This window comes from Bos mutus, chromosome 15 (assembly GCF_027580195.1).
Source record: "Bos mutus isolate GX-2022 chromosome 15, NWIPB_WYAK_1.1, whole genome shotgun sequence".
Classification (NCBI taxonomy): Eukaryota; Metazoa; Chordata; class Mammalia; order Artiodactyla; family Bovidae; genus Bos; species Bos mutus.
Window position 1 is genome coordinate 28,394,684 of NC_091631.1, and position 11,236 is coordinate 28,405,919.

At 44.5% G+C, this 11,236-nt stretch overlaps 1 non-coding gene across 1 annotated transcript; it reads right to left on the bottom strand.

Annotated features, from left to right (window-relative positions):
* Window positions 1-8,878: 8,878 nt before the first annotated feature.
* On the bottom strand, window positions 8,879-8,950 carry TRNAC-GCA (transfer RNA cysteine (anticodon GCA)). Its single transcript has one exon. It is a non-coding gene; the product is annotated as a tRNA-Cys (tRNA).
* Window positions 8,951-11,236: the final 2,286 nt, after the last annotated feature.

Below are 11,236 nucleotides of genomic sequence, written 5' to 3' on the forward strand. Positions count from 1 at the left end.
CACGGTTGGACTAAATAGAAATCTAGAATTTTGAGGTATAATTTAAACATTCTAATATTTTATGATGTAGGTACTCCCCGGCCCTCCCCTCAGCTCTAGCTCACTAGCTATCCCACTACCTCCTTCAGCCCACGTGCTCTTTTTGGCTGCACTGGTTCTGCCCCCTGCTGGCCAGATCCCAGCACATCACCTCGAGCCTTCAAAGCAAAACTTTGATAATCACATAGTGGCTACTATGTGCCATCGACTCATCTAGGCACATTTGAAATACATAAGGAAACGAAGATCAAAGAAATCCCTGCCCTAATACTTAAGAGAACTTAGGATACCGACTGTGGCCTAAACATTTTAAGGACGTTAACGCATTTAGCTGTTAAAACTTTTATAATAACCCTTTGTGGGTCTTCCCAGGCGGCACAGTGGTGAAGAATCTGCCTGCCAATGCAGGAGATGCAAGAAACGTGGGTTCGATCCTGTGTCAGGACGATCCCCTGGAGGAGGGGAAATGGCAACCCATTCCAGTATTCTTGCCAGGAGAATCTCATGTTCAGAGGAGCCTAGTGGGCTACAGTCTATGGGATCGCAAAGATTTGGTCATGACTTAGCGACTGAGCATGCGCAACATCCCTATGTAGTAGGTATTACGGCTACTTCAATAGAGCCCATTTGTTCAGTCAGCCCCTCAGCCCACTTTCATCACCATAGCATACCCAGCCCAGAGCATGGGTCTGAACAGTCCCCAGAGATGAATGGGAAAATGATTTGGGAAGATGACGGCAGAGTATTGACACCAGTAGACTGAAGTTGGGTTCCCTACAAGCAGAGTCTGAGACAGGCATTTACTGAGGGAGCACTTTTGGGAAACAGGCAATGGAAAGAGTGAAGTAAAAAAGAAAGGGAACAAGACACAGTGTGTGTGTCAGGTCACATCTAGCCCAGGGGCCTGACCCACAGGGAACTGGAGCATAAACCACATGGCAGAATTACAGCACCCCACTCCAGTACTCTTGCCTGGAGAATCCCATGGATGGAGGAGCCTGGTAGGCTGCAGTCCATGGGGTCGCGAAGAGTCGGACACAACTGAGTGACTTCACTTTCACTTTTCACTTTCATGCATTGGAGAAGGAAATGGCAACCCACTCCAGTGTTCTTGCCTGGAGAATCCCAGGGATGGGGAAGCCTGGTGGGCTGCGGTCTATGGGGTCACACAGAGTCAGACACGACTGAAGCGACTTAGCAGCAGCAGCAGCAGCAGAGGCAAGAGGGGACGGGGTTTCATGCCTCATATCAGTCAGTCACTGGTTGCGGGCCACCCTGGTGAGGCGGAGGATGAGAGGAGGTTTACAAGGAGGTTCCATCAGCTGACAGCAGGTCTCTGGAGAAAAGAGCAATTACAGCCTAGGGCAGTTGGCTTGGTTGGAGATTTGCAACAGCCTAGTTCCTCAGGAAGGTTCAAAGCTTAATTTTCATCACAGGATCAGTCTTACCTTTTGTGACTGTTTCTACTGCATGTAACTCACCATTAACCGCTGGATGCTAGAGGGAGCACATAACCTCCCACAGATGCTTACATCTGTCTGAGACCAAAACTCTGGAGAAGGGGCAGCTCTGAGCTGATGACAGCCAACACTCACGGCAGCTGGAGAAGGGGCTGCATGGGGGCTCCGTCAGCATCCACAGCAGCTGTGTTGGTGGGGAAATGGGAGCAGAAGCAAAGTGTCACATCTTGGGATCTTCTAGCTTAACAGCCAAGAAGCACACACTGAATAAAGAACAAAACAAGATAACACCAGAAATAACCAAGTAGGAAACAATACAGTTAAGTGTCAGAAAATGTAGGGAAATTATAAATGTGATGATTAAGAAAAGGGAGAGAGACATATTCATGGGGTTTCCTGGAGACAGGATTTGATTAGAAGCTCTAGTGTGTATGGTCCAAGGCAGCATTCCAAGTAGGTGGATAGCTGTCCTCTATGCGGTCATTTAGGGACTTGGGGATGATGACTGCCATTCTCAGCATGTAGCTTCCAAGTTTACTCTGTAGAAGCACTTATAGTTAGTGGGGAGAGAGAAAGAACAGAATTCAAGGGCCAGAGATTTAAGCCAGCAAGGCAAAAGCTGCCTGTATCCCATCTTCTCACGTCTCTTGACAAGAGTTTGGTAGCGTAGGCACAACTGGCTACAAGGGGAGCTGGCAAATGATGTTCGTATCTGGGCAGTCACGTCCCAGTCAAACCTCAATTACTATGGAAGAAAGAATGGATTTTGTGACAGCTAGTGTTCTTCACTCCACCCTCCTCACTTTCCTCAGGACAGATCATGATCAAAAAAAGTATAGTCCTGGACTTCCCTGATAGTTGAGGAGTTAAGACTATGCTTCCACTAGAGGGGACATGGGTTCAATCCCTGGCCCAGGAAGTTCCACATGCCATGTAGAAGGAAAAAAGAAAGAAAATGTTCAGTCCTGCCAAGAAGGAAGAAATGTTGTTTACTCTGATTCTATCATGTTTTCTGAGGGGTGCAGGTGGGAGCCTTGTAGGTCTAACTAAGCATGTCCTGGGAGTGTGACTTTTGCACTGGTGAGTCTGGTCTCTACTGGCATTGGAGTGGTAATACCCAAGATATTTGTTTAGGCAAAGGGGAAATAGACAAAGTAAGGCTTTCAGCCAGTTTTGTGTAGGATAAAGAATCCTCTTTCAGGTGCCACTAAGAAACCAAGAACATGATCTGCCTGGATGAAACCAGAGAACCTATCTGTGATTAAACTGTGACAGAGAATCAGGTCTGGGAGCAGGAGAGAAAGAAATTTAGTGAACAGGAAAGAAAATGGGAAGAAAAACTATATTTGATGTGCAGCCTATCTCTGCCAGGCACTGTGCTGGGAAACTCTTGAGGTGATTATTTTTTTAACCCCATTTTATAGACAAAGTAACAAGCTCAGAGGTGAAATAGCTTAACATTCACTTAGTTATTATGTAGTGCTGTCTAGATTTTAACACAGACCTGTCTAAATTCAAAGCCCATGTTTTCCCCACGATAGCTGGTCCCTTTGAAAGTCACATTAGATCTTTTCTTGAGACTCATGGTGATGATTTAGCAGCTTAGTCGTGTCTGACTTTTGCGACCCCATGGACTGTAGCCTTCCAGGCTCCTCTGCCCATAGGATTTTTAGAATAAACATTCCTAATCTCCCAGCAGATTCTGTGGCTGGCCTCTCGGCTCTCCTTCCTGGCTCTAGTACAGAGCAGCCAGGAGCTTGTCCTCACCTAACTCTTTCTACACCCAAGCAAGATGATTCAAAGAACAAAGAGGGCATTGACATAGTGCTTGCTGCTGCGGCTGCTGCTAAGTCGCATCAGTCATGTCCGACTCTGTGTGACCCCATAGATGGCAGCCCACCAGGCTCCCCTGTCCCTGGGATTCTCCAGGCAAGAACACTGGAGTGGGTTGCCATTTCCTTCTCCAATGCATGAAAGTGAAAAGTGAAAGTGAAGTCGCTCAGTCATGTCCGACTCCTAGCGACCCCATGGACTGCAGCCTACCAGGCTCTTCCGTCCATGGGATTTTCCAGGCAAGAGTACTGGAGTGGGGTGCCATTGCCTTCTCCCGACATAGTGCTTAGGAGGACTAATAAGCCAACTGGGACAGCTTTTGGGTGAGAGTCCTTAAGTCCCTACTGCCCTAACTCAACACTGGGGACAAGAGAAAAGACCAGTCACAGAATCTGCTTGGAGATTAGAAACGTTAAATCTCAAGAAAAGGTCTAATGTGAATCATTGGTGACTCTCCCTCAGTTACAGAGAGGATGAGATTATTTAAATACATTTCAAAAGATCTCTGTTGGACAGCTACAGGCTTCCTTCTGCTCTTGGTTTATCATTCATTCATTCAAGAAATATATTAAGTACCAAGATGTTAGGCAATGTGTTTGGCAAAAGAATACAGCAAATGTGAAAGGCACAGACTCTGTGGGCAAGGATTAGCTTACCCACTTCAGGTTTTCTACCTATAAAACTCTTCTGTTCCTATGAAGCTCTACTTTGAACTCCCTTCCTCTGCACAGGTCAAGGCTTCTTTAATTCGTGTTATGGCCCTGCTTACAATTCTTTGATCATTTTTACCACATTATATTCTCCAGGCATGTCTTTTCCCCACCTAGAAACCCTGCAAAGGTGCAAGCAGGAACTATGGCTAATGCATCTCTCTGCCCTCATCAACTAAGCTAAAGCTTGGCACAAAGTGTATGCTCCATAAATATTGGTGAAAAGAATCAGCATGATTATGAGTATTGTGCTACATAATCTCGCACATGTGTATGTGTACGATGCAGCCAACCTTTCAAGACATTTCCATCTCCTTTCTTTCATTTGGTTTAGAGAGTTTGGTCTGGTGGATTCCGTGGATGTGAGAACACTTTGTAAAATATGAATGGTAAGGATTGTTATGAACCATATTGAATATGACTAGCCCTGAGGCCCGGATACTTTAGGTAACATACTTAAGGTCATGCAGCAGGAGTCTGTGCTAGAATCTGTGTCTCATGACATCTGTTTCTGGACTTCTCCTCCCTGCATCAGGGATCATTGACAAAAGAAAAGAACACAGTACTCAGGAACTCCCTAAATTGCAAACTCCCAGGAGTGGAGATAGTGGTGCTCTGCCCAGATCTTTGGGGCCAATGCACCCATCATCCAGCTGCTGAGACCATGGGCTACTGACAACTCACAGCTGCAGCCCTCACTGTGCATTTTCCTGGGCACATCCTGGGGAGCAACTCATGACCAGTGACAGACTGATGCAAGGATACAAAGATCTGGTTCCATTGTATCATTTTGGGACAACTCTGAGGAGCCATATCAGCTTCAGAACTCCCAGGAGGATCAGCTGAGGTTTCAGTTGCAACCACAATGTGGGTTAGCTTCTCCCTCTGCCCACTCTGGCTTCCTCACTTCCTTATTGATGTGTCTCCCAAGAGCGCTCTCCAAAAGACCTGCAAGCCACTCTCCACCTTAGTCTATTTCCCAGGGAATTGATCTCTCCCTCAAGAACTCTTCCCTGGCACTGAGCCTGTCCAAAGTAGTTGTCAGTAATAATAAACAACTGGGATGATAGACTATAGATGGAGGCAGTTAGTGGTTCTAGCAAATCCAAATTGAAGATAAGGCAGCTGGTAAGAGATTGGCAGTGTAGGAAAAGGCAAGTTATGGTCACTGAATAAGAACTGGCCACTAGAGGGCCCAGCACTACACTTCTATAGCTCCGCTGCTATCATAGAGCAAAATTCTAATCTTGCCCTTGACTTGGCAGACACCACCTAACTGTCTACACTAGGGGGGAAACTGCTGGTCCAATGCTTCCTTCTCTTTTACCCACGCCATGAACCTCAGTGTCCTAGCCTGTTCCAATACCCTGTCACCATCTATACCGTTACATATAAATATGTTCCCATAAATCAAAGCTTCCAAAACCTATGTTTTCCCACCCACTGTTCTCATTGTTCCCATGGGGTTCCAAAAATCAGAAATGTGGAAGTCCAAACAGTTGACTGCTGCAATTCTTGCCCAGAAATGGAGAGAATCAGCAACATAACCTGTCTAGTCCTGTCACACCTCCTTCCCCACCCTGCTTCCCCAGTTTACAGTAAAGACACACAGGATTACATGTGAATTATAGTGGCCAAGGGAGAAAGGTGTCATGGGAGTCTACACAGAACATGAAAAAGTTTGAGAATATTGTGCGTGAATTAATGATTGCTTAATTAAATCAATGATTTTTTTTTCCTGTGTGGACTTAGTGAAAAGATTTATAGAAAATTTTTCTCTATATCCTTTATGGAAGGACAGTTAGTCCTTTGTAGGCTGGGAGGCTTTCTTTGAGGAATGGGGAGGGAGGGTCTGGACCATTTAGAGGTCTCTGTTTCCAACATATACATCCTTTTTTTTTTTTAATGTATTCTTTTTTTAATTGAATGAAAATTCTTTAAAATCTGTAGCTCTTTTTATGATTTCTAAAAGTTCCACACACATAATTTCATGTAATCCCATAAAAACTTTTCCCCCCTTACTCCTATATGACCCTTCCCCCTTCCTTCTCCCCACTGGTAGCCACTAGTTTGTTCTCTAAATCCGTGAGGCTGCTTCTTTTTTGCTTTATTCACGAGTTTCTGACATATACATTCTCAAAAGGACAGAGCTGGGTTGTTTGGGTGGAGGAAAGCTCTGAAGATTAAAGAGGAGCAGACTTGGAGTCTACACAGGCAGGAGGATGGAGGGGAGGTGCGGACCTGAACCTGGCTCTCTTCCAGTGTCTCTGGCAGCGGTGACTACAAGCACACCCAAGGAATGAACACTAAGCCATGGCTTTGGGAGCATACAAGAGTTCTTGGGGACTCGGTTTAGAACAGAATGATCAGATGCTTTGAGCAACTGGGCGAGATACATCTGACTTGGAAAAATGAGCTACAACTTCAATGGACTGAAGATAGTTCCCCAGGTTTTCTAGATTGGGTAAGCCCTGAAGGTGTGTTTTTTTGTTTGTTTGTTTTTGTTTGTTTTTTAATCCCCATAAAAGTTCTGATACTGAATGTCCCACCAACCTGATAGGTGAGGCTGAAGTTAAATTTGATTTGAATTAGAAAAAATAAAATGTAATTTGATTCAGAAAAAAAGTAACTACATCTAATGTCTTTGCACTTGCTATTGAACAATTTAAATGGGTTCCAATAGTTGGAGCTCTGATGTGTGTTGGTTGCACAGTCGTGTCCAACTCTTTGTGACCCCATGGACTATAGCCCACCAGGCTCCTCTGTCCATGGGATTCTCCAGGCAAGAGTACTGAAGTGGGTTTTCATTTCCTTCTCCAGGGGATCTTCCCAACCCAGTGATCTAACCTGGTCTCCCACATATCATGGAGCTCTGATATCACAATAGTAAATCTAGCCTGGGTAGGTTAATAAAAGAATAGGAATAATGTTTTGAGAGACTATCATGTGTTAGGCAATGCACTATTGCACAGCAGTCCCCAACCTTTTTGGCACCAGGGGCTGGTTTCGTGGAAGACAATTTTTTAACAGACCAAGGTGGTGGGGATGGTTTCAGGATGATTCAACTGCATTACATTTTTTTTTTTTTTTAATCTGTGCTGAGAGATCTGACTTGGGTGTTGGATAGTGCCAAGAGTGGGGTTGGACGGGGTGGCACTAGAGGAATTATGCCACTTTGATTTTGTTTCACAAAACTAATAAGCTGAGGAAATTCCTATGAAAAGAGGCTGCCACTGGGATCTCATTCCTGCTCAAACCAGTCTTCGAAATTTCCTCCCTCTCTCAACAGCACTTACATCCTATGAGTCACTAAGACTTCCTTCCCAATTTCTCACAGCTGTTCTGTTTCTCTTCACCTCCCCTCTTTGGTTCCAGTCCTCAGTTCTGACTTGGTTAACTTGTGAAAAATTTTCTAACTGGTCTTCCTGCTCCGTTTTTTTTTTTTTTTTTTTGGCTGTATTCTGTGGCATGTGGAATTTTTATTCCCCAATCAGGAATCGAACCTACACCGCTTACAGTGGAAGCCCAGATTCTTAACCACTGGATTGGCAGGAAATTGCCAATATATTGCCTCTATTCGTTTTTGCTGATTGTATGACAGGAGGTCCTTGAATGATATCTAAGATGTACAAAATTTTATCCTGGAAGAAATAGGATTCAGGGAGTTTTGTGGGCATGACATAATCATGCCCATGGAAATCACTACATGGCAGAACGGAGAATGGTTTGGAGAACATCAAAACTAGGGGCAAAGGGGCTTTCCTGCATTACATTTATTATGCACTTTATTTCTATTATTATTATATCACCTCCACCTCAGCTTATCAGGCATTAGATACTGGAGGTTGAGGACCCCTGATATTACATTTAACCCTCACACTCTACCGATGAGGTAGGCTGAGACCAAGAAAACTTAACTGGGTCAACCCCAGGTCACATGGTTAGTAAATGGCAGAATCAGATTTGTTGGACTCCACTTCTATCTAGCTTCTATACTCACACATTCCCGGTCATCTAGCCAAGCATTCACAGACATCTAGTCCATTGGTCACTAATTCATTTAGCCAGATATTCACTTAGACAGTGAGTGGCATCAATATAGTTATTCTGTTATTTGAACAGTAAGATAGATCTAGTAGTAGCTTGAAGAACAAAAGAATCTTAGAATTATAGAATGTTTGCCCTGATATCTGTATATTACAAATACTAATACACATATATTAGACTGAGGTAAAGATGAGAGATATAATCTCTCTGTCTCATACACATATATACATGCACACAGAAAAAGCTACAAAATTTGCTACATTATTTTATGAGATCCAGTGCAAAATGAAAATGCAAAACCCCTTGTTTAAAAATTATTAAGAATTTCAAAGGACTTCCTGGTGGTCCAGTGGTTAAGAGTCTGTCTTGCAATGCAGGGGATGCAGGTTTGATCCCTGGTCGGTCTGGGATCCCACATGCCGAGAAGCAGCTGAACCTTCATGCTGCAACTCCTGAAACCCGTGTGCTCTGGAGCTTGTGCGCTGCAACTGTTGAGCGCATGTGGCACAACCAGAAAGCCTGAACCACAGCAAAAGCTCTCACATAATTTAATGAAGATCCCACATGCCACAACTAAGACCTGATGTAGCCAAATAAATGGATGAATGAACGAAGAAAGAATTTCAAGATGATGATAGCAGATTATACCAAGCATGAAATGAAGTGAAGTCGCTCAGTCATGTCCGACTCTTTGAGACCCCGTGGACTGTAGCCCGCCAGGCTCCTTGTCCGTGGGATTCTCCAGGCAAGAATACTGGAGTGGGTTGCCATTTCCTTCTCCAGGGGATCTTCCCAACCCAGGGATCGAACCTGGGTCTCCTGCATTGCAGGCAGACGCTTTATCCTCTGAGCCACCAGGGAATCTCCTAATACCAAGCATGGGGCCCCTCTAAGGACCCTGATGGCATGTCAGTGCCTGGCACAGAGTACATGTGCAATAAATGGTAGTCCTTTTCACTCTCTAGATTATTGATTGTAACCCTCTCCTTTTGCAACTGAGCAAACTCAAGTTCAAAGAAGATGAAAAATGCAAGTTACAGCAGAGCCAGGACCACAATCCAGACCTCCTCTCTTCCCAGTCAGTAGTCTTCACCTCAGCATTTCCCAAGTGTTCTGTGTACAGTAATAATAGATACTCCATGAGTAAAAGTTTCCATCAATACACAAGTTTGCAAAACACTGGGTTAAGGGTAAGGAGACATCTTTTTCAGAGCTCTTCAAGACTTTTCTATGAACGACATGAATCTCCATGACAAAGATATAAAATGAAACATCCCCCCACTGCCCATCCCCACTGTATGAATATGGAATCCTTTCTCAGGAGCATGTTAAATATCTCTTAGAATGCTTTCTTATACATTACTGCAGGGCAGTGGAAGTTTCCATGAAGTTTGATCTTGGGGGTGTGGTTGTTCTTATTCTAAATTAGAAGTAAACATATTCCTTCCATTAGGTCTTTTTGTCCACATCTCTGCCTCAGCTGACTTGTGAGCCTGAGGATATAAAAATAATGAAAACCAGACTCTAGAAAGAATATATTTATTTAGAGTCACCTAATTGCATCCAAAAGGCAGATCCATTCTGCCTCTCTCCCAGGAGTAGGAATATAGAGAAAAAACATACACCATGACCCCTGAATTCTTTCCGTGCTTGGTAATTTGCTCACAGCTTCCACATCACAAAAGTATCAGTTGTAGTCCCTTATGAAAGCACACAGGAGGCCAGGAATGCATGATTCTCATGTTAGCTCTTCCTCTATTAGCTGCTGGACCTAGACTAATTCATTCCTCTGCAGAGTGAAGGACAGGGAAGCCTGGAGTGCAGTAGTTCATGGGGTCACAAAGTCGGACACGACTTGGCTACTGAACAACAACAATCCTCTTATTCTTATTGAAAACCCTCTTGCATCAAATTAACCTCTGAAGGGCTTCCATACACTTATATTTTGTCTGTAGCACTCCTCCCCCTGGGCCCTTGAGTATGTCTTTGGGGCGCAGTTGGAGAACCAGCAGACTAAATGATATCCACAGTCCCTTTCAGTTCTGATAATCTGTAATTCAAGTTTGTATGTAGTTTTGCAAGCTATTGCCTCCACCTGTTAATAAAGGACCCTAGCTCCTTGAGAAATGCATCTCTTAATTTCTTAGAGGCCCAAAGAGTGATTCTCACTCACTGGGTTATGAGATGCCAGGTGATGCTAACCCTTCCTGAGTCCCCAGTCTACAGAATCCATTATATGAATTGTGCAGAGGAGAGAAGAACACTTTTCTCCCACCATTGTGCTACATGAGCTCTCAGTAGGTACTCTTTATGCCTTTTGCAGAGGCTTCCCTGGGGGCTCAGCTGGTAAAGAGTCGGCTTGCAATACAGGAGACCCAGGTTTGATCCCTGGGTTGGGAAGATCCCCTGGAGAAGGGAATGGGTTGCCTGGGAAATCCCACAGACAGAGGAGCCTGGTGGGCTACAATCCATGGGTCACAAAGAGTCAGACATGACTGAGCAATTAAGCATGCATGCATGCATGCCTTTTTAACTTGCAGAGTTTTTAGCGAAGCAGCTCTTCTATATTTTGCTGATTACTCCTCACCTGCATCCGCCTCCATAAATCACTAAGCATGAACCAATGGTGGGGTAGGGACAGGGCTGCAGTGAGGCCAGGAAGCAAATGTGAGTGATAAACCTAGCACCGGTTGAACTTTGACTCACTTGTGTTTGACTCTGACGATTCTGTTGCTGGACACAATTGCCTAACTCCTTGCTTTTTTTAGGATGAGTTCCTGCCCAAAGAGACCTAAGGTCTTCATGAAAAATAGACTTTGTGAGTTGGGCCCACTAAGGTGGAAGTGCCTGTTTGGGTCCTCTGGGAAGCAGATGTCAAAATGAAGCAAGAAATGCAAGAGACTTACTAGGAGAAAATATCTCGGAAGGATACAGAGGAGAAGGAGGAGTAGGTGGGAGAGCCATAAATTGCAATGCAAGAGTGATGCCTTTGAAAGGAAAGGAAGAAGGAAGGAGGCTTGAGCAGGAAAAGCCTCAGACTGATGCAGCTCTGAGACAGTCTGAGCCAGGCCAATCAAATGCCACAGAACAAGACTGACCATTGGAGGATCCCCATGTTAGGCAGCAATGGCTTGGTTCTAGCATGTC